Source organism: Impatiens glandulifera, chromosome 1 (assembly GCF_907164915.1).
Source record: "Impatiens glandulifera chromosome 1, dImpGla2.1, whole genome shotgun sequence".
NCBI lineage: Eukaryota > Viridiplantae > Streptophyta > Magnoliopsida > Ericales > Balsaminaceae > Impatiens > Impatiens glandulifera.
The window spans coordinates 108,456,408-108,482,997 of NC_061862.1; positions in this window are offsets into that span (position 1 = coordinate 108,456,408).

The following is a 26,590-nucleotide window of genomic DNA, read 5'->3' on the forward strand; positions in this document are numbered from 1 at the left end:
CTTGGTGGTAGACTCTAGTGCTACTACTAACATAAGTGTTTCATTGTAGTGTGGCCTAAATTACCGAAGATCAATTGATGTTGAAAGACGCATTTATGTGGGAGATGAGAAATCGGTAGAAGTGGAAGCAATATGGTGTTTTAGATTGTTATTAAGTACTAGTTACTATTTGGATTTAATATATACTTTTGTTGTAACGTCATTTAGATATAATTTGATTTTTGTTCTTTGTATGGAAAAATTGAGATTTAATTGTTCATTTGGAAATGAAAATTTAACTTTATCTATTAATTTTAAAGTCATTGGAACTAGTTCACTCATAGATTATGATAATCTTTATGTTAGGATCGAGATCAATGATAGAGACTAAGATCTAACTATGTTGAACGCTTACAAACACTTCGTTTGATATTAACTCTGTTAGAAGTTAATATCCATTTATATTATTTGCAAGTTGTCACAAACTCTTGAATGGAGTTCAAGTGAGGAAATGTTTGTTTCGACTTGAAACAACACAACATAATTAGAATGGTGAGATAGAAAGGAACACAATACACAGAATATATTTATGGATATTCAGAGTAAAAGGTCCTACGTTACCCCTTCTTCTCAACCTTAAAAAGAATGTTCACTAGAAGATTTGGTTCAATACAATACTTGTACAACCCCAATCGAACAACCATGACTTAGTTACTGCCTGTTTTCGAACTCCTAGCACACTTACTCTGTTGAGCAGAAACAAATTATGTCAACTTACAATACTAACCAACTCACATAGAATAGGTAGTATGTAATATAAATTTAACACTTTAACACACTTGAAGGCTTATATGACTTTGAGAGCTTGAGAGAGCTTTGTAAAGGCGGTTGATAGTTTTAGGATTCGTAAAGCTTGTTGTGTCAAAAGGTTGTGAAGCAATTTATCTTTAGTCTTCTTAAGTAGGCAAGTTACAACGGTCATGTTTTCTGCTCAATGGATATATCTGCTTCATAGGACATTTGTCTTAATCTTGATTGGTTGATATTTTTTTATCTTGTCCGTACTTGAATGATAGTAAGCCAAGTTATCATTAATGAGATCACTATGTGCGATGAGCATATATCTTAGAAGGTTTGACTTTTCTTTGGTTCTTCTAGAATAAATTTGTTGCTGCCAAAAAGTCTTCATTAGTCTTTGCACAAAAATGGAAACAAATGTTGGAGACGCATAAAGCTGACGTATGCAACTACTGGAAGCGTCCTTATATGGTACTGAGACTGGTAAATTATGAGATGTAGGAAAGACCATAAGTTCTCCAATATAATACTAATTTTATTGAAAAACTGATTTCAATAAAATATCGGAAGCGCTCCAATATAATACCAATTTTATTGAAAAACTGATTTCAATAAAATACCAGACGCGCTTCTTATATAACCGAAGTTATATAATACCGGAAGATAAAAACAGACTATTGCTTACAAGAAAATACCGAATTCATAAACTACCGGATAGGCTTCAGTATAAAACCGATCCTACAAATAACCGGACGCGTTTTTACAAAATACCAATCTTGTAAAATACCGGACACGTCCCTTATATATAACCGATGCATAAATAACCAGATGTGCTTCAATATAATACCAAAGTCCAAACTACCAGATGAATGTCTTCGTATAATACCGATTTGCAAAATACAGGACGCATGTTTATATAAAGCCGATTATATAAACTACCGAAGTCACAAACTACCGGATGATTTTGCAAAATGTCGAACTGATATAAAATTGGATACGTGTTTACAAAATGACTATTTCACAAACTACCGAAGGTGCTTAGGTAAAATACCGAAGTCCAAACTACCGGATGGTTTTTACAAAATGCCGATCTTGTAAAATACCGGAAGTTTTTTCTTTTCGGTTTTCTTTAATCTGCACAGGATTAAATTGACACAATTAAGTTCTTGTTTATATGTTGATAGTTAATTAACACTAACAGTTGATTAACTATTTTGACTTAACACTTTATTTGTTTGAAACAGTTACTTATTATAATGAAACCTTGAACGTAGAATTACATGGTACTAAGCGTAAAATAAAAAATTAAAATTCAAGTTCCTTATGGCAAAAGCGAATAGGACATATCTCTAGAAATAGAGTTAAAAGACTTATTTCTGAAGGAATTTTGGATGAAATTATTTTTTAGACTTTAATGTACGTATTGAATGTAAAGGAAAATAGAACAAAAGAAAGCAATTATGTACAATAAGGGAAATTGACGTCTTAGAGTTGATACATATAGACATTTGTGGACATTTCCTTTATCTTCTTGGAATGGTCAACAATACTTTGTATCATTTATATATTACTACTCAAGATATGCATACATATTTCTAATTCATGAAAAATTAAAAGTATTGAATGTGTTCAAATCATTTAAAATTTAAGTTGAAAATCAACTCAATAAAAGAATAAAGAAAGTCAAATATGACCGTAGTGGTGAATATTACGGTAGATATGATGGTTCAGGTGAACAACGTCCAAAACCTTTTTCCATATACCTAGAGGAGTGTGGGATTGTCCATTCATGGTTCACATAGAATAAATGGTGTGGCTGAAAGACGTAATTTCACTCTTAAGGACATGATAAGGAGTATTATTAGTCATTCGACTTCAGCAAAATCTTAAAGGGGAGAGACACTAAAGATTGCAGTTTATATTTTAAATAGAGTACCAACTAAAGCAACTGATAAAACACATTATGAGCTTTGGACTAATTGTAAACCTAGTTTAAAGAATTTTCATGTTTGGGGATGTCCTGCTGAGGTAAGACCTTATAGGCCGAATACAAGAAAATTTGATCTCAAAACAGTTAGTAGTTATTTTATTGGGTACTCTGAATGATCAAAGGGATATAAATTCCATGATCCTAAGCTAAAAACAATTTTTGAGATGAGAACTGCAATATTTTTTAAGGATATTGAGTTTGATGGGAGAAATAATTTTGTCTAGATAATTTGGATTCAACAACTCCTATTGAGGAAAACATGATTTATATCCCAAATAATTTTGACATTGATATGAATTTTATTCCAATTAAGGATCAAGTTCAAAATCAAGAGCAATAATAAATTATTGAACAAACTCATGAAGAACAAACTCAACAACCTCAAGAGCAAGTGCTTTTAAGACGATCCACTAGAGAACGAAGAACTGCTATATCATATGAATATATAATTCCTCTTAAAAAAATGAGGATAGTGGTAGTATAATGGATGATGACCCTATGAGCTTCCAATAAGATATGAAAGATACTAATTCTAAAAAATTAATTTATGCAATGAACGAAGAATATAAATCCATGCAGGACAATAAAGTTTGGGTACATATCTCATTACTAGAAGGAAAGAAACTTATTGGATGTAAATAGATTTTTAAAACCAAACGGAATCAAAAGATAATATTGACAAATATAAGGCTCATCTTGTAGCGAAAGGTTATTCTCAGAAGGAAGGGATTGACTTTAAAGGGAATTTTTTCTCCAGTTTCATCGAAGGACTCTTTTAGGACAATCATGGCATTTGTTGCACAATTTTAAATTGAGCTTCACCAAATGGATGTCCATACATAGTTTCTCAATAGAGACGTTGAATAAAAAATAGATATGGTGCAACTAGAAAACTTTGTGGCGGGAGACTCTAAGCATATGATATGTAAATTGAGAAAATCCATTTATGGTCTAAAACAAGCTTCTCTTCAATGGTATATAAAATTTCATCAAATTATAATCTCATTTGGTTTTGAGTTAAATGTCGTTGATGAATGTTTGTATCAGAAATTTATTGGGATAAACATATTTTTTTGGTTTTGTATGTTGATGACATACTACTTGCCACAAATGATTTAAGTATATTGTATGCAACAAAGAATTTTTTATCAAAACATTTTGAGATGAAAAATCATTGAAAAGCTTCTTTTGTATTAGGAATTCATATACATAGAGATCGTTCTCGAGGTATCCTTGGGTTATCTCAAAGAAACTGTATTGATATATTTCTTAAAAGGTATGGAATGTTTGATAATAAACCTTTTGATACTAATGTTACTAAAGGAGACAAATTTAGTCTCAATCATTGCCAAAAATAAAATATTCAAATTGAAGAAATTAAATCAATTCCCTATGTATCGGTTATTTGGAGTTTGTGTATGCTCAAGTATGTATGCGTCCTAATATTGCGTATATTGTTGAAGTTTTGGGCAGATATTTTAGTAACACAGGATTAGATCATTGGAAAACAACAAAAAGGGTAATGAAGATAATTAAAGAAAACAAGATATTACATGCTCATATATCAGATGTCAAATAAGTTTAAGATCATTGAGTATTCTAATTTTGCGGAATACAAAGATAGTAGAAGATCAACTTTATGTTATGTTAATTTGTTAGTTGGATGAGCTATATCTTGGAAGAGTGTTAACAAATACTTGGAGCTTCTTCTACCATGTCAGTTTAATTCATAGCATGTTTTGAGGCATGAAATCATAGTTTATGGCTAAGAAATTTTATCACAGGGTTTCTTTTTATGGAAGGAATAGAAAGACCACTAAAATTGTACTATGACAACACATCAGTCGTATTGTATTCCAATAATTATAGGAGTACAACAAAGTCAAAATTTATTGATATTAAATTTCTCTTTTTAAAGAAATGGTACAAAATAGAAAATTAAGCATAGAGCATATATGAACAAACTCCATGTTAGCAGATCATCTTACAAAAGGCTTGATACCCAAGGTCTTTTATGAGCACATTTCTCATATGGGTATTTTGTATTCAAGGATCTTTAGTTTAAGTGGGAGTTTATATTACATTGTTTGTCCATAACTTTAAAGTATTTATGTATACACTTTTTTCAGTTATAATAATGTTTAAAGATATTTTGTAATGTTAAAAGTCTAATCTCACTTAAGTAGAACCAATTGAAAATTGACATGAAAATATCATCGTGCATGTAATTTTCATTCATCACATTCTTGATATGATTTTCAATTAATTATATATATGTATGTGATCATTGTTGGGTTTAGTTGTGATTAAATACAACGACGAACTCTTTGGTTCTTTATTGAAATAATTAATTAATAAGATTGTTTATACAACATATGATTGAGATTACACAAAACTTTGGGCGTATTATGGTTGATACATTTATTTTTTATACATACATGACCTAGTAAGAGATTGTTAGAATTTGTGGGTCACTATTATAATAAATAATTGTGCAAATGTTATTTTTTATATAAGCCAAAATAATATAATCTAATGTGAAATCAAGTTTATAGGCTTATGGGTGTACTTGTGATGAATATAAAGTGATGATACCTAAGTGAAATTTCTAATTTTATGAAGGGGTTAAATTAGAAGTATTCAAACAAAAATAACTAAGATTATGGTTATTTTGTAATGGTATAGACCCCATTTGAGATACGATTAATTTCCTCTTTATATCCCCATTTGATATTTTAGCAATTTATTCCTAAATATTTTTGTAATACATTAGTCTACATTAAATGTTTTCTTAAAGTTTTTTTCAAATAATATAACTTTTTTAAAATAATTAATACAAATACATATCTGTAAAACTTTTTTAATAGTATCATTTTCATACATTTCAAGTTTAAAATATTTAATATTAAATTTATTTTAAATAATATATATATATATATATATATATATATAAATATTCATATTTTTATATTTTAGTTTAAAATTTCTTATTATTTAATTAATTTATAATATTTATTGTAAGATATAATTAATAAAAAAATATATCATTGTATATAATTTGATAACAAATTAATCATTATATATAACTCGAGTATTTAAAAATGTATATAGATGAACCAATACCCACAGTTAAAATCTTGTATGTATTGACCAACTATATACACATTGCATAAAATTTTGGTGAGAACAGAGGTTCAATTACTAATAAAATGTTATAATAAGCTGAATTAAATTATAATTTAAATGATGAAAAATTAAATTTGATTACAGAAGTGTATTTGAATTTATAATGTCTGAATTTTCTATTTTATTTTTACGTTAGAATGTTTCCAATGATGATCACTTCAATTAACCTTCTCTCTCTTGATGGATGCAAAAGGGAGATATGTATACTTCATTTTGGGAATCATACAGTTACAAATAACTAATATTAGTTATTTTAGTTTAATTATTTATAATTTAATCCCTTAATAAAATTAAAAATATAACTTAAATGTTTTTATTTTATATTCATGACAAATACACAAATCAGTCATACACTTTATTTCATATTAGATGACATTATTTTGACTTATATAAAAGATAATATTTGCACAATTATTTATTATACTATTAACTCATAAATTCCAAAAATATTTCAATAATTTACGTATATACAAAAATAAATGTGTCAACCGCCCGAAATTTTTTGTCATCTTAATTATATGTTGTATAAACATTTTTATCAGTTAAATATATCAATATAGGATCAAAGAGCTCGTTGTTGTATTTAATCACAACTAGACTCAACAATATATAAATCAATACAATTAATTGACAAATTATATGATTAATATGAGGCATGAAAATTACATGCATGGTGATAGGTTCATGTCAATTTTCAACTAGTGCTACTAAGTGAGATCAAGATTTTACCATTATTTTATAAAATGTTTTTAAACATGATAGAAATTGAAAGACATAAATGTATACACAAATACTTTATAGTCCTATAATAACAATGTAATATAAACTCTCACTTAAACTAATGATCCTCAAATACTATATTAGTTATGTGAGTCGTATTCATGAGATACCAAGCTCTTTGTAAGAGGATCTACTAACATAGAGTTTGTTCATATATGTTATATTCTTAATTGTCTATTTTGTATTCTTTCTTTATCATAAAGGAACTTAAGGTCAATAAATTTTGACTTTATTTTACTTGTTGTTAATGGAATACAATACGGTTGATCTGTTGTCACAATACAATTTTAATGCTCTTTAAATTCCTTTCATAATACGTAGCTTTGCGATAATTTTTTTGGTCATAAACAATGATTTGATGCCTCACAACATGTTATGAATTCAATTGCTAAGGTAGAAGAAGCTACCAGTATTTTTTAGCACTCTTCCAAGATATAGCTCCTCCAATTAACAAATAAACATAACCTAAAGTCGATCTTATATTATCCTAGCATCCCGCAAAATCAGAGTCAGAATACACAATATTTCAAAATAATTGACTTTGATAGATGAGCATGTAATATCTTTTTTTAATATCTCATATCCCTTTTGGTTGTTTTCCAATGATCTATTCTTGTGTTGCTAAGATATCTACCTAGAAATCCAATAATATACACAATATAAGGACGCATACATACTTGAGCATACCTCAAACTCTCAATAACTGAAGCTTAGAGAATTGATTTCATTTTTTCAATCTCTAAATTTCGTATTTGGTATTGATTGAGACTAAATGTATCTCTTTAGTGATAGGGGTAATACAAGTTTCTATCCAACAATTCCATTCCATTTAAGAACTATATCAATATATAGTTCTTTGAGATAACCCAAGGATACCTCGAGAACGATCTCAATGTATTTGAATTACTAATACAAAATGCTTCGCCAAGATCTTTAATTTCAAAAAATTTAGATAGAAATTTCACGGTTTCGTGCAAAATGCTTAAATAATTTGTTTCAAGTAATATGTAATTCAACACACAAAAAAAAAAAAAAAAATGCTTACTCCAAATAGTTTTAGAGTAGAGACTGTCCAAGCCATAACACTGACATCCTTTCCTACAAGTAACTAATTATCGAACCTAAAATAGTTATTAAAATATTTCTTTCTTATTTTCTCAAACATCAAATTAGGTGGAAACTATTTTAAGTCAAAATATTCATACGAATAAATTCGGACACACGTAGTCTACCATTTCGATTCCTCTTCCCAATCTGAATTCAAGAGAAAGGTAAGGTAAGAAGCCAAAATGTGACTTGAGTTGATTTCTCAAGATTTGATGCTATTTAAATATGTACAAACATATATTACTATATTATTAGTTATTAATTAGTATGATAATTTGTAAGATTTGTTCTTTTGATGAGGCTAAATTTCACCTAATGCGAGTGTGGAAGGTTAAATTTTTTAGGGAGTAGAAACGAACATTTTCCTAATGTTGATCAATTTGTTGGGCATAAATTCAAGATGGGTGATTTTTGTTTGGTCTTCTGCACGATTATTATAGGAGGAGGAGTTGTTAGCATAGCCCCTATCTTTTTTTTTTTTTGTAGCAAGTGGAATTTGTCTTCTGTTAATTTTTTTTGAGCTGGAGTTGGTTGTTTAGTGGTTTTGATAAGAATATTATTATATGTTGGTAATTTTATTTCGTAATAATTACACGTAAATATATTGAATATATCCATTGATAATAGAAAAAAATACAATAGATTATTTAATGAAATAAATAAAAGTCTTCTCGTTTGCTCCAAGACTGTGAAATCAAAGTTGCCTTAAAACAGTTTTACCGTCTCTCATTTGTGCTATAGAGTTTCATTAGTGGCTACTTCCCAATATACAACGTAACATGTAAAGGTTTAACACAAAAAAACCCTCTAAAACAACGAACTAGACAAATCACCTAAATCACAATCAACGAATTTCAAGAGAACTAGTCGAGTCAAGAACTCGAAAAACGCCACAAAGAAAACTCACAAAAACAAGAAATAATTTTGGAATTTTAGAGTGAGAAATGATAAGATGATGTGTGGAAAGGAATACAAAGTGAATGGATATATATAGTCGAAAATTAAACCTCAAAACTATTAATTAATTCTTTAATCTAATGGCCACTAATCCATCATTCATCCATCCAATGGTTATCATTGTTTCCCTTTTCATTATCCTTGCAAGTTACATCTATCAATAAGTATTTTGTGGTTACAATAACAATTAACGATATTTTTAATTGCCTCATTCAAGTTTTTAATGTTAATTGTAACAATTAACAAATGCATTTTCACTTGATTAAATTTCACCTTAATTTACATTGAATTTGGTGTGGATTTCATTTGGGTTAATTTCACATTAATTCATATTTTAATTTGGTGTGAACTTTATTTGAATTAAATTTCACCATTAAAATTCACTTTTAAATTTTGTATAAATTTTATTTTATTTAAATTTCATCAATAATTTACATTTATGTTTGGTGTGAGTTTCATTTGAATTAAATTTCACCATTAATTCATAATTGAATTTGGTGTGAATTTTATTAGCCTAAATATTATTTTCATTCAAATAATATAATTAGGTTAATTCCAATATTATGGACTAATGTTGATTTACAACTCTTTGGAAGATACATTGGACTTTTGTTTTTTTAATCTGATGTTCTTTAAGAAAATATATTGGTGTCCATATAAAATTTTGTATATTTTTTCATGACATTTGTTGATGGTTGATTATGGTCAATACTTTTTGATGTAAATATGTTTATTGTCTTTTAATTGAGTCTTAAAGAGTAATTACACAACCATATTCACATAGTCGACATCTTCTCGGGACGATTGTTTAATGAAAATATCACATTTTAATTTTTTTTATCATGACATTGTTATTTAATCATTTACACTTATTTACATTACGCAACACATAATATATATATATATATATATATATATATATATATAATTGGTAGATGTGAAGAATTATGCAATATAAGTTTTTTCATTGATTATTAAATAATTATAATAAATGAAAACAAAAAGTATAATCACTATCAATTCATTCAATGATAAATGAAGTTTAAGGGCATTTAGGTCCTCCTTCACATGTCTTCATATTGTTGTAGTAAGGATATTCTTCTTTGTGGCCATATGTCCCGGAAGGCACACAAAGACATCTAACACAACAATAATTACAATAGGTTAAATAAGCTTTTTGTACATGGTTGCTGAGTACCTAAGATTAGGTGCACTTGGACATTCTGCAATCATCACCGTCACTTAAAACTTTAAATAAATGACAACAATAATCATAGAAGAAAATGAAGATTATGGTCAGTATTTAACAACTTACGTTGCTTTTTAAGAGATCTTTCACCTCGTGCGTATAAAATGGTTAAAAAAAATGTAATGAAAAGATTCATTAATTAATAATTTATATAACTAATATAAAATAAGAAGAATTAAGATCACGCCAAGGAAAGTTCAATGGAAGTTAAAAATGCAACAACCAAGAGAATGGATAAAAGTAGAATCCTTGAATAGCTTGACATTGTAATTGATTTGTTATAATTTATCTTGTTATTGTGTTTTGATCAATCCTATACTCATAAGACTTATATTTATACAAGGGTATTCAAGATTTTGGCAATATATAAAATTAAATATTTATAAATTATTATATTTTAAAAAAGATTTTAGCAATTTATTCTTAAATATTTTTGTAATATATTAGTCTACATTAAATGTTTTCTTAAAAGTTTTAAAAATAATTTAATTTTTGAAAAATAATAAATACAAGTACATATGTGTAAATATATTTTTTTGTTAGTATTATTTACATACATTTCAAGTTTAAAATATTTTAATATTAAATTTATTTTAAAATATAAACAATAATATAAAAATATACACATTTTTATATCTTAGTTAAAACTTTCTTATTATATAATTAATTATTAATATTAATTGTAAGATATAATTAATTAATAAAAAAATATATCATTATATATAATTTGTTATATATATAATAATATATATATATATAGAAAATATTATATATAAACTTAAGCATTTAAAATTATATATAGATTAATCAATACCCAATATTAAAATCCGTAGGTATATACCAAATATAAACAAATTAGTGGATGGAATTGGGTGAAAATAGAGGTTCAATTAACTAATTAACTAATGAAAATGGAAGGTTATAATTATATTAATTAAATTTTAATTTAAATGTTTAGAATTTTTTTTTGAAACAACGACTTAGCGTCATTTCATTAAAAATTCCTAAAATCGGGAAAAAAACCACAAATTTAAGAGATTATTCTAGACAGGTCTAGAATGATTTTTAAATCGCAACAATCTGAATAAAAACTAAAAAGCTAAAAACGTAAATGAATTATCTGATTACAATGTTTTCAAATCTTGTGAGTTCAAAAAACGATAAATTCCAGTTCTTGCAGATATTGTAGTTCTACTCCGTGCTTGGAATTATTAATGATGAGAAATTTAATTTAAACGATAAAAAGTGTATTTATATTCATAATTCAGAATATCAGAATTTTCTATTTTTTAAAGTTGGAATGTTCTTTTCATTGATGAGTATGCAAAGGAGAAATGAATGTAGTTCAATTTATGGATCATTACGTTAAAAATAACAATTAGTTTAGTTTGGTTATTTCTACTTTAGCCCTTTAATAAAATTAGAATATCACTTATGTATCATCACTTTATATTCATGACAAATACACTCACAAGTTATATCATATTAGATCACAATATTTTGGCTATTTTGGCTTTTGTTCATTGAGAGCTTTTGTATAAAATTTCTAGAGAGAAAAATCTCTAAAGATTTCCCGCGATCTTCCGACGAAATTTCCGGTGAAGAATTCTTAAAATTCTTTCTCTAAGAACGTGCACATAATTCTACTCATCAATAATAACAAATCAAAAATTCAATCGCATCATCAGAAAAACAAGAAACGACGTTCGTCGATTAAACACGGCCGACATGATAGGCACGACCGACACAACACAATCGACGACACAATCAACACAAACGGTACGATCGGCACATAGAAGAAACAGAGTTCTGAGAAGGCTGAAATAGAGTAGAAGGAAAATAGAGAAAATTCTCAAAATAAAACTAAGAAGACAGAAAGTGTTTAGACAGAAGTCAACAAGGATGAAAAATGGAGGGTTGGATATAATAAAAGGGCTAATCTCTATGGACTAAAGAATCAAATTACGAAATTGTTGTTTTCAAGAGAAGAAAGAAGATATTGTGCTTAGCATGGAAAAAACCCAATAGTCTATAACCCAACTTAATATTCACTATTTTTAGGATTGAATTTACTCAAAAAGGAAGAATATGATAAGATAGTTAGATGGTCTATACAAACAATGCGGGAGCTAATAAAGTGTCTAAAAACAAAGATTTACACTATCAGAAGTAACTCCAGTTGGAAAGTAAATGAATTCTAGAAGAAAAACACTGAACATAAAGCTAAAACTCAGGTACAATATAAATGCAAAATTTACTTGGGAAATTTTAAACTAAAAGTTGAGATTCTTAAATCTCCTTTTGAGTTTAAATTACCTCTTGAAGTTGAAGATAATTGTATTAAAGAGTTAGATATGTCATTGTTGATAACTACATAGAAAATAATTGTGTATCTTTCCTAGTCACTAAGAATGCCTTGCTAAAACAATGAAAGCACATTGGACTGGAAAAAGTATCTATAAATATCAATGATCTTTATTTCATGATGTTTAAGTATGGAATAAATCTAGAGAATATTCTGAAGCTGGGGCATATTTATGTTGGGTCAAAATGCATGAAACATGAAAAATGGTCTAAAGGAATGAACCTACTTAACAAACCAAAAGAAACAACTCAAATTTGGTTCGAACTAAGGAACATCCCGGTTCATATGTACAATGCAGAAGCACTTAGTCATTTTTCTAGTCACTTGGGAAAACGATTGTATATGGAAGTGAACACATAACATATAATAGATTAAGCATTGAAGTGCATCCTAGAAATACTCTACCATAAAAAATGAAAGTTATTGACAAAAGAGGTAAGCCCAAAGTCATGGATATTTCATATGAATGGAGGACAAACAGATAAGCATTTTGTAATACTTCTGAACATGTCAGTAATAAACGTGCAAAAGAAATTAAAAAACTGCAGAAAATCCTGAATGTTCTAATCTTACTTACTCAGAGCCAACGAAAGAAAACTATTGTCAAGAAAAAAGCACAAACTGCTCATTGTTTCACTAGGTGATCATACTGTAATTGGATATTGTCTTCTCTATGAGAATTCTCAATGTTGTAAGTTGAACAAACTATATTCTGTTCAACAAAGAGTTAGCTAGTAGAGTGAGTTATATCTGAAGTAAAGTTTTAGTGGATATCCTTCCGGTTGTGGAAGAAGGGTTGATATAGGAGTTTATCTCCAAACATCCATAAAACTCTTATGTTCTTTACTTTCTTTCATCTGCATTTATTTGTCCGAAGCTTCAAATCCAACAAACAGTTCTGCACTTGAACCCGTTTCAAGAGTTTGTGAAGAATTGCGAAAAATAGAAACAAATACTAATCCCTCATAGAATTATTATCAAATCATTTATCGTAAGTTATTCATATTAGTCAAACCCCAATCTCTATTGTTAATATGTATCCTAACAAGTGGTATGAAAGCCTCATTTTCTATTCTCAAGCACCAAAAATAATCTAAATCATGTTTATGGTTGTCACCACCAAGGTTCCCATGTTCTCAAAGGAAAACTATGTTGTGTCCACGCTCATCTAGCTGCCATAGATGATGAAATGCGATTTGTCATTATCGAAGGCCCAATAAAGATTCAGAAGGACATATCTGAGTGGACTAGTGAAGACAAGAGAAATTATAACCTTGAAAACATGGCCAAAGATATTCTATACAAAACTCTAGATGACAACATGTTCAACTACATCATATCATGCAATTTTACTAGAGAGATTTAGGAGAGGTTGACTAAATTCTGTGAAGGTAATGAGCAAACCAAAGAGAACAAACGCATGGTTGCCACACAATAGTTTGATAACATTAAGATGCGTCCTGGAGATACGATGTCTGAATTTGATGGGAAATTCATCAAGATTATCACCACTCTTTATACCTTGGGCAAGACTTACAGAGAGGTTGCAATCAAAGTTATGCATGCTCTTCCCAGGGAGTGGGATATCAAGACGATGACGATGAGGGAGTCTAAAGATCTCAACAAGATGGAGCTCTTTGAATTACTAGCCGATCTGAAGGCCTACGAGTTTAAGAAAAACTTTAGAAATGAAGAGGAGCTTTCCACATCTGTTATTGCAACCAATGCATTGGTGACTACTGAGGAGCCACATGCTTCCACTAATGTGAAGATTGCTACCGAGCAGATCAGTAACAAAGCCATGTCTCTGTTCGTGAAAAAATTCGACAAATTCATGAATAAGAGCAATCCTAATTCAAGTTCTTCAAATAATAACAATATTGATAAGAGTAACTATAAGGCTAACTTGAAGTGTTTTAACTATGATAAACTAGGACACTTCAAATCGGAGTGCAGGAAGCCAAAGCGAGATAAGAAGAAAAAGGACACTAAGAAAGAGTTGAAGGCTCTAATGACGGCTGGCAGCAAAGCCAAGAGGGACCACAACGACTTAGACTATACATCATCTAAAGATAGTGATGATGAAGAGATCACCTGCTTCATGACATTAGAAGAAAAAGACTCTGAGGTATTTGACTTCTATTCTAAAGAATTTATAATAGATGAATTAACTGATGCACTTAATGACATGGTCATTGAGTACAAGAAGTTGTTAGACTCTTGTGATGAAATGAGAATGAAATATGAAACTGATAATTCTTATTTATCTCAAACTTCTAAATCAAAAGTTTTTGAAAACAAAGTGGTTGAGATCTCATCTGAAAATGAGAAGCTCAAGGAAAATGTTCAAACGCTGTTTACTGAAAACCAACGTTTGACATATGTGATAAATTCCTAGACAAGGTCTGGAGATATAGTTAGACAACAAATAAGTGTGTTGAGGCCTATTGGATGCAAATCCGGTTTAAGATTTGACAATGCCAACAGTCTTGTAAAAAATTAAACTCATAAATAGACAAGTTTAAGTCAATTTACTTTGTCAGAGGGAGTTTAATTGATAAAGGGACTGATCCAAGATGTGAAGACTTAACCTTAAATGATGAGATTATTTATGTCAAGACAATTATAAGCTGACTGAAACCTAGGAAGGAAGTAGCCAGCAAGTCTGGAAAAATAAAACATGACAATGATTTAAGGACCTTTAAACAAAAACATTCCTCTAAGGTTAACAGATCAACTGCTAGCAGGAAGACATCTTCTAAGCCCAAATCATACGCATTAATCACAACACAACACATGATTCCTAAGGGACTGATTGACCGAGGATCCATGTGAATGTGGATAAGCTACTTAGAGGAATATGTATAGTATCTGGATAGTGGATGTTCTAGACACATGACTAGAGATAGATGGCTTCTGACCGAAGTTATGAATTCTTAGGGCCAAAGATCACGTTTGGTGACAATAGTAAGGGTAAGATCATGGGTAAAGGTAAGATTAGCCATGGTAATCTAATCATTAATAACATGTTACTTGTTGAAAACTTGTGTTATAACCTAATTAGTATAAGCTATTTATGTGATAATGGATTTATTGTTAATTTTCAAACGCATGCATGTCTGGTTAAGGATCAGCAGGGTAACAATTTGTTGACCGGAAGCATAGTAGGAAATTCTTACAAAATGAACTGGAAAAATAAGATATCTAGTCACGTATGTATGATAGCCCCAAATGATCAAAACTTGCTATGGAATAAGATATTAAATCATCTTAATTTTAAAACCATTAACAACATTTGTTCGCATGATTTAGTTTTTGGTTTACCTAATTTGAATTTTTCAAAGGACAAGCTCTGGAAAGCACTTTCCAATTAGGCAAGCATATCAAATCAATGTTCAAAAGTAAAGGGAAATCTCGGTCCAATTTCTATAAAAAGCTTGGGAGGAATGAGATTCACACTAGTCATAATTGATGTTTTTTCAAGATTTACCTAGGCTATCTTCTTACAATCTAAGGATTAGATGGATAAGAATTTGAATAAGATCCTTAGAAGACTTCAAAACAAAAAATCCTTAAGTATCATTAAGATTATAAGTGATCGGGGAACCGAGTTCACCAATAGATGCTTAACTTCTTATCTCGAGGATTCTGATATTAGACACGAGTTGTTTAATGCCATAACTCCACAGAAAAATGGTATTGCTGAGAGAAGAGTCAGAACACTAAACGAAGCAGCGAGATCTATGCTTGCCAACTCAGGTGTTCCTTAGAAGTTTTGAGCAGAAGCCATAAACACAACATGCTATATAGAAAACTAGTCAATAATCAAAAAACGCTTTGACAAGACAGCCTATGAACTATTTTATGTAAGAATTCCTATAGTTTCATACTTTCAAATTTTCGGGTGTAAGTGTTTCATTCATAACAATGGGTAAAATTATTTGACAACTTTTGATGATAAAGCAGATATTTGAATCATGTTAGTTTACTCCCCAGTTAGTAAAGCTCTTAGAGTAAATAATAATAGAACACAAACTGTTCAGGAATCCTATCATGTTGTTTGTGATGAATTTGTTGAAAATAATTTTGACGATTTCATTGATATTGATTACATATTAGAAATGACAAGTCTTAAATATGATAGTTATGATGAATTTCCTGTCAATAGGACTCATTCGTTTGATCAGATGGCTGATCCGATTGAGATTCAACCAGACGTCTAAACTTCAAATTAGCTGACAGCTGATAGTTCGGACGTCGCGGGGCCTTCTAACCAGACGTCTGATCCTCTTGGACCAAACTCTATATGGAACAGAAATCATCAACCTGAATTGATTATTTGCAATCCTAATGCTCCTCTTAGGACCAAACATCAATTATTGTATGAAATGGAAAACTCCGCCTTTATTTCTCAAATTGAGCCAAAGAAGATTAATGAAGCATTGCTTTATCCAGATTGGATTAATGCAATTCAAGAGGAGTTGAATCAATTTGAAATAATTAAAGTGTGGTATCTAACTCCAAGTCTAACTAATCAATCGGTCATTGGAACAAGATGAGTTTTTCGAAACAAACTTAGTGAAGATGGCTTAGTCATTAGAAACAAAACCCGATTAGTAGCTCAATGATATAGACAGGAGGAATGAATTGACACTGAGGAGTCATTCTCCCTTGTTGCTAGACTTGAAGCGAAAAAAATCTTCCTAGCTTATGCATCTTTTAAAAATTTCAAAGTTTTTCAAATGGATGCGATAAGTGCATTTTTAAATGGAACTTTAAGTGAGGTTGTATATGTTGAACAACCATCTGGATTTCTAAATCATTCTTTATCAAATTATGTTTTTAAACATGACAAAGTCTTATATGGTCTTAAACAAGCTCTTAGAGTTTGATATGACACCTTAACTAAGTTTTTATTTGATCATGATTTTGTTATTGGAACCGTAGACAAAACTTTGCTTTAATTATTTAAAGAATCTCATATTTTGCTTGTTGAAGTCTATGTGGATGACATCATATTTGGGTCGACTAATCCTAAACTATGTAAAAAATTTAATAAGTTGATGTAGGAAAAATTTGAGATGAGTATGATCGGAGAATTAACCTTCTTCCCTCGGTCTTCAAGTTCGTCAACTTGAAGAAGGCACATTCATCAACCAGGCCAAATACACCAGGGAGCTGTTAAAGAAGTTTGGAATGGAAAGTTGCTCGGCTGCAATTACTCCAATGAAGTCCTCCAACAAGATCGACAAGGATGAAGATGGCCAAAGTGTGGACATCACTACCTGTAGAGGAATCATTGGTTCTCTATTCTATCTTACTGCCAGTCGTCCATACATCATTTTTGTTGTCGGCGTCTACGTAAGATTTCAGGCTAATCCTTAACAATCTCATTATGTTGTTTCTAAGCGAATTTTGAAATATTTAAAGGGACTCAAAATGTGGGAATGTGGTATCCGAAGGGTTCTAGTTTCAATCTAACTAGTTATTCAGATGTAGATTATGCAAGGTGAAAGATTGATCGGAAAATCACTAATGGAACTTGTATGTTCCTTGGTGAACGTATGATCTCTTAGTTCATCAAGAAGCAGATGTCTATAACCACGTCTACAGCTGAAGCCGAATACCTTACTACAGGAAGTTGCTACTCTCAGGTCTTGTGGGTTCAACAACAATTGATGGACTATGGCATTGAGGTAGAATAGCCACTGATTTTCTAAGACAACACTAGTGCTATTGCAATAACATACAACCCGATGTTGCACTCTTGGACTAAGCATATCGAAATCAGACACCATTTCATTCGGGAGCATGTCAATCAAAAGCATATTCGCCTTGAATATGTCCCAACAGATCAACAAGTGACAACCGTGTTCACGAAGCCACTCTTTGAGACTAAGTTTTCTTACTTTAAAAATATCTTAGAGCTTGTTGATCTCAATTAATTTATCCTAATTGAATATGCATAAATTGAGGGGGAAATTATTGTTTTTAAGTGACTCGACAGACATGTGTAGATGGAGATCTCAATCGATCTGATTAGATCAGTCATCTAAAGGAGCTACGTACTTAGAAAAATATTTGCTTAAGCAACTTGCAAATTAAGCTTGGTTAGATGTGATAGACGTCTACAACATCTTTAGACGCGCGTAGTTAGACGCCGTCTAAACTAGATGTCTACCCAACTTAGATGCAAGGAATGCGGATGGCATGTTAGATGTCTAACTACATGTTCCTTTAGACGCTTTATCTTCAAACGAGTTGGACAACTGTCCATAGTCTCATAGGCTATCCATCTTCGCTTCCCGCCTAGAAATTAAAAAGTCATATCTCGAATAACTTGAAGACACGTGTCTTTCAATGTTAAAAATATGATTAATATATCTGAAGGAGTGTGTCTTTCCACCATCTAAAATTATGATAGATTTTATGATGGCTTTTAATTGACGTCTTTTAATTATGATTTTATTAGGAACACACTTTTAAATTAAATGATTGTTCATTTTTAATGAAGATTTTCATTGTCATGTGTCAGTCATACTTTATAAAGAGTAACTCTCTCTTCCGAATAGATTTGTCATCTTCTTTGTGATTTTGAATACTTGTTCTCTCTCACTAAGAAAAACCCTTGTCATTCTTAAGTGTCTACATCCTTTAGCATTCATAATAGTTATTCTTAAGTCAAGAAATGGGTTGTCTTGCACCAGCTACACTTCAAGTGAACTTTAAATCTGTCTCCTCTTTAGTGATTCCATAAATGGTCACGATGTTTGAAACTCTTAAAGCTTCGGGCTTGATGAAGTTTCTTGGGACTCTAGTCATCATTCATGAACTTGAAGTTCGTGAATTCTTTAAGACCACAAAGATAATTGATAATAATCTTATCCTGGCAAAAATTAATGGAGAAAATGTTTGCTTCAATCAAGAGACTTTCGCTCTATTTTTTAGGCTCCCATTAGATGGGTTATCTGAGTTCCTCTCCTCTTCTGATGAGATCTTATCTTAGATGAAGCTTGTCTTCTCAGATTCATCTTTTGGGGGAATCTCTTTCTCGTCAATACTCACGGACCAAAGGCATCGATAAAAGTTGAGTACTCCATTCTCAACGATATCACCTCTAAGTCTTTCTTGGCGAAGGGTTCCTCTAATACATACTCCAAAAATATATTTGAGATAATGGTGGAAATAACCAGATGAACAACAATAAAGTGGTCAAAAATCTTTTTTGAAAACTTGGTGAAGATGATTTCTTCTCCAAGGAATCCATCTAGGTATGTTACTCCTCTCAGCATGCTGCTCGCTTTTCTCCTTGAAAATGTTGGAAATGGGGTCCTCATCAAATCTCCCAGAGTTTTGAACTATCAAAAAGTCCTTGAGTATGTTCTTAAAGTAGGAAGACTAAAGGTTAAGAGAAGAAATCAGGCGCTTCAAAGAGCTCAAAGAGCAATTTAGAATTCTTTTCATCATGATGATGTCAAAAGGGGGGAAAGAAGCGGTCTGATGTCCAGGGGGAAGATCAGACAAAAATAACCATTATCAAGGGTAGAGGTGGATATGAAAGACCCAATTTTTGTTGTTATGGGCAACCTTTGCTAAAATGTAAAATCGTATTTTTCTGGATTTTAGCTAAAATATAAATTGTTGTTGTTTATGCATACGTTCTCTTTCCTGATCTTTCAACTAAGTTTTAACATTATCAAAAATGGGGAAATTGTTGAGTCAAATCAAATTAACCAAAATAAACTAAGGAAATAAGTTTATTCATGCTTGACATTATTTTGATGATTTATGTTAAACTTAGTTATGATCAAGCTAAGTTGTCTATTTGTTTTGTGTAGGTACAAATCTAAAAGACATTGCTACTTCAGACGCGGTCTGAAGTAGGAAGTCTTAGACGTTTAAACTCCTTTAGATGCGGTCTAAAAGGATACGTAGTTAGAAGAGGACGTCTAACTCCTTTAGACGTGGTCTAAAGGTAACGTATTTAGACGAGGATGTTTAACTCCTTTAGACACGGTCTAAAACGTAACGTAGTTAAACGAGGACGTCTAACTCTTTTAGATGCGGTGTAAACGGATACGTAGTTAGAAGAGGACGTCTAACTCCTTTAGATGATTTTAAAGGGTAACGTAGTTAGACGATTACGTCTAACTCCTTTAGATGCGGTCTAAAAGGATACGTAGTTAGACGAGGACGTCTAACTCCTTTAGACGTGGTCTAAAGGTAACGTATTTAGACGAGGACGTTTAACTTCTTTAGACACGGTCTAAAACGTAACGTAGTTAGACAAGGACGTCTAACTCCTTTAGACACGGTGTAAACGGATAGGTAGTTAGAAGAGGACGTCTAACTCCTTTAGATGCGTTTAAAGGGTAACGTAGTTAGACGATGACGTCTAACTCATTTAGATGCGGTCTAAAGGGATACGTACTTAGACGAGGACGTTTAACTCCTTTAGACGCAGTGTAAAGGGTAACATAGTTAGACGAGGATGTCTAACTCCTTTAGATGCGGGCTAAAATGATGCATAGTTAGATGAGGATGTTTAACTCCTTTAGACACAATCTAAAGGGTAACGTAGTTAGACAAGGATGTCTAACTCCTTTGGACGTGGTCTAAAGGAATGCGTAGTTAGACGAGGACGTGTAACTCCTTTAGACGCGGTTTAAAGGGATACGTAGTTAGACGAGGACGTCTAACTCTTTTAGACGCGGTCTTAAGGGATGTGTAGTTAGACAAGGACGTCTAACTCTTTTAGACGCGGTCTAATGGGATGCTTAGTTAGACGAGGACGTCTAACTCCTTTAGACGCGGTCTAAAGGGAAGCGTAGTTAGACGAGGATGTCTAATTCTTTTAGACGCGGTCTAAAGAAAAACCTTTGATGCCTTGATTTAGTAGCTGTCTGAAGGAAGCATACGTCTAACCACGTTCACTCAGTTGTTGCTCCACCTGCCTTCAGCAGTCTAACAAGCCAACTGATTCTATCAAATAAATGAATTCCATGTACGCGGATATTTGTCAATTACTTTTCCAGTACAAGACAAGATCAGAGGATATTCAGTGCACTACCGGTTCGGTAAGGCCACGATCCAAATTCTCAAAGTCTACTTTACTCTCGTACTATAGGCAGTTGTCCAATGGACAAATGCCACGTGTCCACAAAGAATATTCGTTCGTTGGTGAACTTCAACTATAAATAGAAGCCCAATTACAATGATCGAATGATGCAATCTTTCTTACTCGAACCAATGAAAGAAAACTACTCTCAAGATAAAAAGCACAAACTACTCATTGTTTCACTAGGTGATCATACTGTAATTGCATAATGTCTTCTCTTTGAGAATTCTCAGTGTTGTAAGTTGAATACACTGTATTTTGTTCAACATAAAGTTAATTAGTAGAGTGAGTTGTATCTAAAGTAAAGTTTTAGTGGATATCCTTCCGGTTATGGAAGAAGGGTTGACGTATGAGTTTTATCTCCAAAGATCTATAAAACTCATGTGTTCTTTACTTTCTGTCATCTTCATTCATTTGTCTAAAGTATCAAATCCAACAAACAGTTCCACACTTGAATCTGTTTCAAAAGTTTGTGAAGATTTGTGAAGAATAGAAACAGATATTAATCCCTCATAGGATTATTATCGAATCGTTTATCGTAAGCTGTTCACAATAGTCAGACCCCAGTTTCTATTGTTAACATCGATCCTAACAAGTTTCTTTAAGTTCTTAGTTTAGTGATACTCAGGAAAGGAATATTGCGTTTATCCTCCATACCCATTTTAAAATTATCTCTACTTATAAAGTTCGCTTTTGAAAATCGGTTATATAATGTTTTATTTTACCAATTATTCTTTTGGTCCTAATCATTCCTTTAGGTTTAGCGTTATTTAAAGTATTTAAACATCAATATTTAAATACTAGCATGTGTTTCTGATGACGTTGATAAGTGTGAAATATCTGAAGAACATAAATTATTTTCAAGGATGTTAGGATTTATAAATAAACACCAAACACATCTTAATCAAAATATTTGTTGGGGAAATACCCCGAAAAAATTTTGAAATCATTTTTCAATCCCTCGGGATTTTTAGAAAATAGAATTGGGTCCCAAAATTACAAAAATAATTTTAGATTTTGAAAAGTGGAATCAAACAGGACTTAGGAATGGAGTCCTAAGTCTTAGGCCTGATTTTATCAATCGGGCTCCGGAGACCCTCGATCGAGGTGTATAAACCTATCGATCCTAGGCTAGGTTTGGGCTAAGTTCCTTAGTCCTAGGGTTTGGGAGTCTCGGTCCCAAGGTTAGAACTCTCGGTCTTAGGTCTAAGGGTCTCGATCTAACTCAAGAACACCGATCATTGGTATCAATCCTAACTCAATAACACCGGTCTTTGGTCTCGGTCCTAACTCAAGAATATCGATCATTGGTCTTGGTCGAGACCGAGAATACTTTGTCGGATTAATCGGTCCAAGAAAAACAAGCCTCAGTTTTAAAGAACACAAGGATCCACTTTTATAAATTCATTTCTTTTATCTTGGATTTTTTTATTTAAGAGCTTGGGTAGCTTCACAAAGCTCCCAAGAACATCACCCCAAGGTATCAATCGACATGGGTGATGATCAATTCATTTAAAATAGTTTATGATCAAAAATCGAGTTTTTGATTTTAAAGTTGTTTTGAAGTGTAAGGAGCTATCAAATAACTTCCTTATACCACATATATTTTATTAGTACCAAAATAAGAACACTGAATGTTCGTTTGGACCAATTCAAGAACTCAAAATTTTCATTTATTTTGATAATATTGATTTTGATCAAACATGATCCAAACAGTTGTCCGACATCATTACAATCACGTTGGGAAATTTTTGGGTAGCTATTTTTTGAGGATTAACCCAAAGCCAACAAACTCGAATTTAAATTTTTTCAAAACTAGAAATGTGAATTAAAAAGTGATTGGAATCTTACAATTGGAAAACACTCCTAAGATATTTGGGAAGCTTTTTGGGATGCTCAGATCCAATATTTTTAGGCCTTATGCAGAAATTTTTATAAAACCGAAAGCTTGAAGATTTAATGTCGGTTTTCTAATTTTTTATGATTTGAAGCTTGAGAGTTGATCTTTTGGCTTTAGAATTGTTAAGGGAGGCTATATATACACTCCAAAGTCGGTTGATTCATCCAAGTAGATTGAATCAGCCAAAAGGAATTAATGGCATTTTGGCTGTTCTTAGATCAACTTGTCGGAATAGGGATTATTCATCCCTATTGATGTAGGGGAAATGATTATCGTGGTAGGGTGCTCATTTCACCTTTCTAATTAGCTAAAAAGGTTGAGAAATGACCGAGCTCCATCTTTGAAAAATCAAAGATGAAGTTTATTTTATCCTTTCATCGATCGCGACGAAGGAGATGATCGGTTTCAAAACAACGTCGTGACGAACACAGAGCGTTCTGTCAACGTTCCGTGAAGGTTCAGGTGTTCCGTCTACGTTGGAGGAGACGACGTTGGAGCGACCGAATGATGAACAGCTGCTTCGCGCGCGCGTTTTTTTTAGTGCAGCGGGCGACGGGTGCTGCTCTTAGGCATTGGATAAAAATTAAGCGCTCATCTGTTGGTCGCGGTTTCAGTTATAACCATTTTTTCGAATTTTGGCTACACCCTATTATGATTTTATTTTCATTTTAAAATATTAATGGTTTGTTTGAAATTGATTTTTCTTTCACCCTTATCCTTAATTTTGATCTTTTAAAATACCCAAAGTATTAAATAAATATGACAAATATTTTACCAATTATTTTATTTTTGTATATTTAAGTAATTTTAGGGGATGAAATGGGTACCTCATTTCATCCAAAATTATTTATTTTAAACTCTTGATTTAAAAAAAATTATTTTAATATAAATGAATACAACATTTAACCTAAATAATTTTATTTTACTTTTTACCCATTTTCCTTAATTAATTAGGTTTTAATAATCACAATAATTAATCTAATTGAATGTTTTAGTTAGGTTTTCTCCATGAGGTTAACTATTTTGATGTTATTTATTCAAAATGAAATCCAAATAATTATTTTTATTATATAAATTGTGTGTGTAGATTTATATTTCTTACAATGACTTAATAATAAATAGGAAATAAAAACTTTTATTTGAATTAGGGCGTTGATGAGATTCATAAGAAAAATATATAGAGTATGTAATATTTTGTTCATTTTATTATTGGAATTTTATTTTTTAACAATAATAATCACATAATATTTTGTTCATTTTATTATTTGAATTTGATTTTTATGATAATGATAATAACATAATATTTCATTGTTGAATTATAACGAAACTAAGCCTTATCTGATAAAAAAAAATAAAATATTTATATTATATTTTTGTATTTTTATTTTAAATTAATTAGTTGTAGTAATTGTATATTTATTTTATAAAAATATTATGTTAAATAAAATTAATAATTGTTGAATTATAATGAAACTAAGCCTTAAAAAATAAAAAGGAATTATTATATTTATTTATTGTTATTTTAAAATTATTAATTATAGTATTTGTATATTTCTAATACAAAATATTTTGTTAAATTAAATTAATAATTTTTGAATTAGATTGAAACTAAGCCTTATCAAATAATAAATAAAACTGAATTATTATATTTATTTATTGTTATTTTAAAATTATTAATTATAATAAAGTACAAAAACAAGTCATACAGGAAAGATGATGTACATCAGTTAAAGTAAAGCAAAAAAAAAAAAAAAAAAGCTACTTTATAATAGTTATAATGTAAAGAAACCTGCCCAATTTATAAAATTAAAATAATTATTTTGATTTTATTTACCAAATAAATAAAATCAAAATAATTAACCTTAAAGAGAAAATATAATTAAACAATTAATTAGATTAATTATTGTGATAATTAAAACCTAATTAGTTAAGAAAATTTGTCAAATAAAATAATTAAAATTATTTGGGACAACACTTGTACTCATTTTATCTCAAAATATTTTTGAAAAATCAAGGGATTAAAATATACAATTTAGGATAAAATGTGGTACCCATTTCATCCCAAAAAAATTATTTATTTAACCAAAAAATATAAAATAAATTGGAAAAATATTTTTCATATTTATTTAAATATTTTGTGTTAAAAGATTAAAATGAAAGAAAAATCAATTTCAAACAAACCTTAAAGGTTTTAAATAAAAAATAAAATCATTAACCAATGCAGCTGAAACTCAAAGGATTACCTACAGCATGAATTTAGAGCCTTCAGATGGACGTTGGATCATCATCCAACTCCCAGGAAAAACCTTCATACCTCACTGCAATGAATGAAGCACGCGTCCGCGCCATATAGGATCGACTAACGTGCGCCTCAACACCGTTAGCTGAAATGTGATGGAGCGCCTGGATCACTGACAGAACACAATAGAATGCCAGTGCCGCTTTCCACGTTCGTCAAATAAGCAAAAATGATGTCGTTTCACCATCGACTGTCGTCTTCTTCGTGATTGACGTAATTATAAAAACAACAACCATCTTTGGTTTTTCATAAATGGAACTCATCTTTGAAATGATCACCCTACTTCGGTGATCATTTCCCCTACACATTTAGACATTAATCATCATGCCTATTCTGGAAAATTGATCCAAGAACAACCAAAACGTCATTAATAACTTTTGGCTGATTTAATCCACTTGGATGTATCAATCGACTTTATATCAGCTCTCAACAATTCTAGAGCCAAGAGAATCCATCTTCAACTCTCAATTAAAAGATTTGGAAAATCCGACATTTAAGCCTAAAGCTTCTTATTTTTCAAAAATAAATTATAAGTTATTAAAGCTTGGATTTCAGCATCCCCAAAGCTTCCCTAAGGTCGTAGGAGTGTCCTCCAATCCTTGATAAATTCTAGTAAACATTTAATTCATACTTCTAGTTTGAATTTTAAATTTTTATTTATAATTTTCATAAGCTTGTATGTTGCCTGGTTGTTAAATGTTTTCGATCCTATAATCATTTATGATCAAAAATGAAAAAAAATCCAAATTTAAATTTAGAAAGAATTGAAAATTGGGTTTTCTGTTTTTGAGATAATACTAAAGAATCATAGTCCAAAAGTTTCCCAATATGTCTCTAATGATGTTGGGCAACTATTTAGATC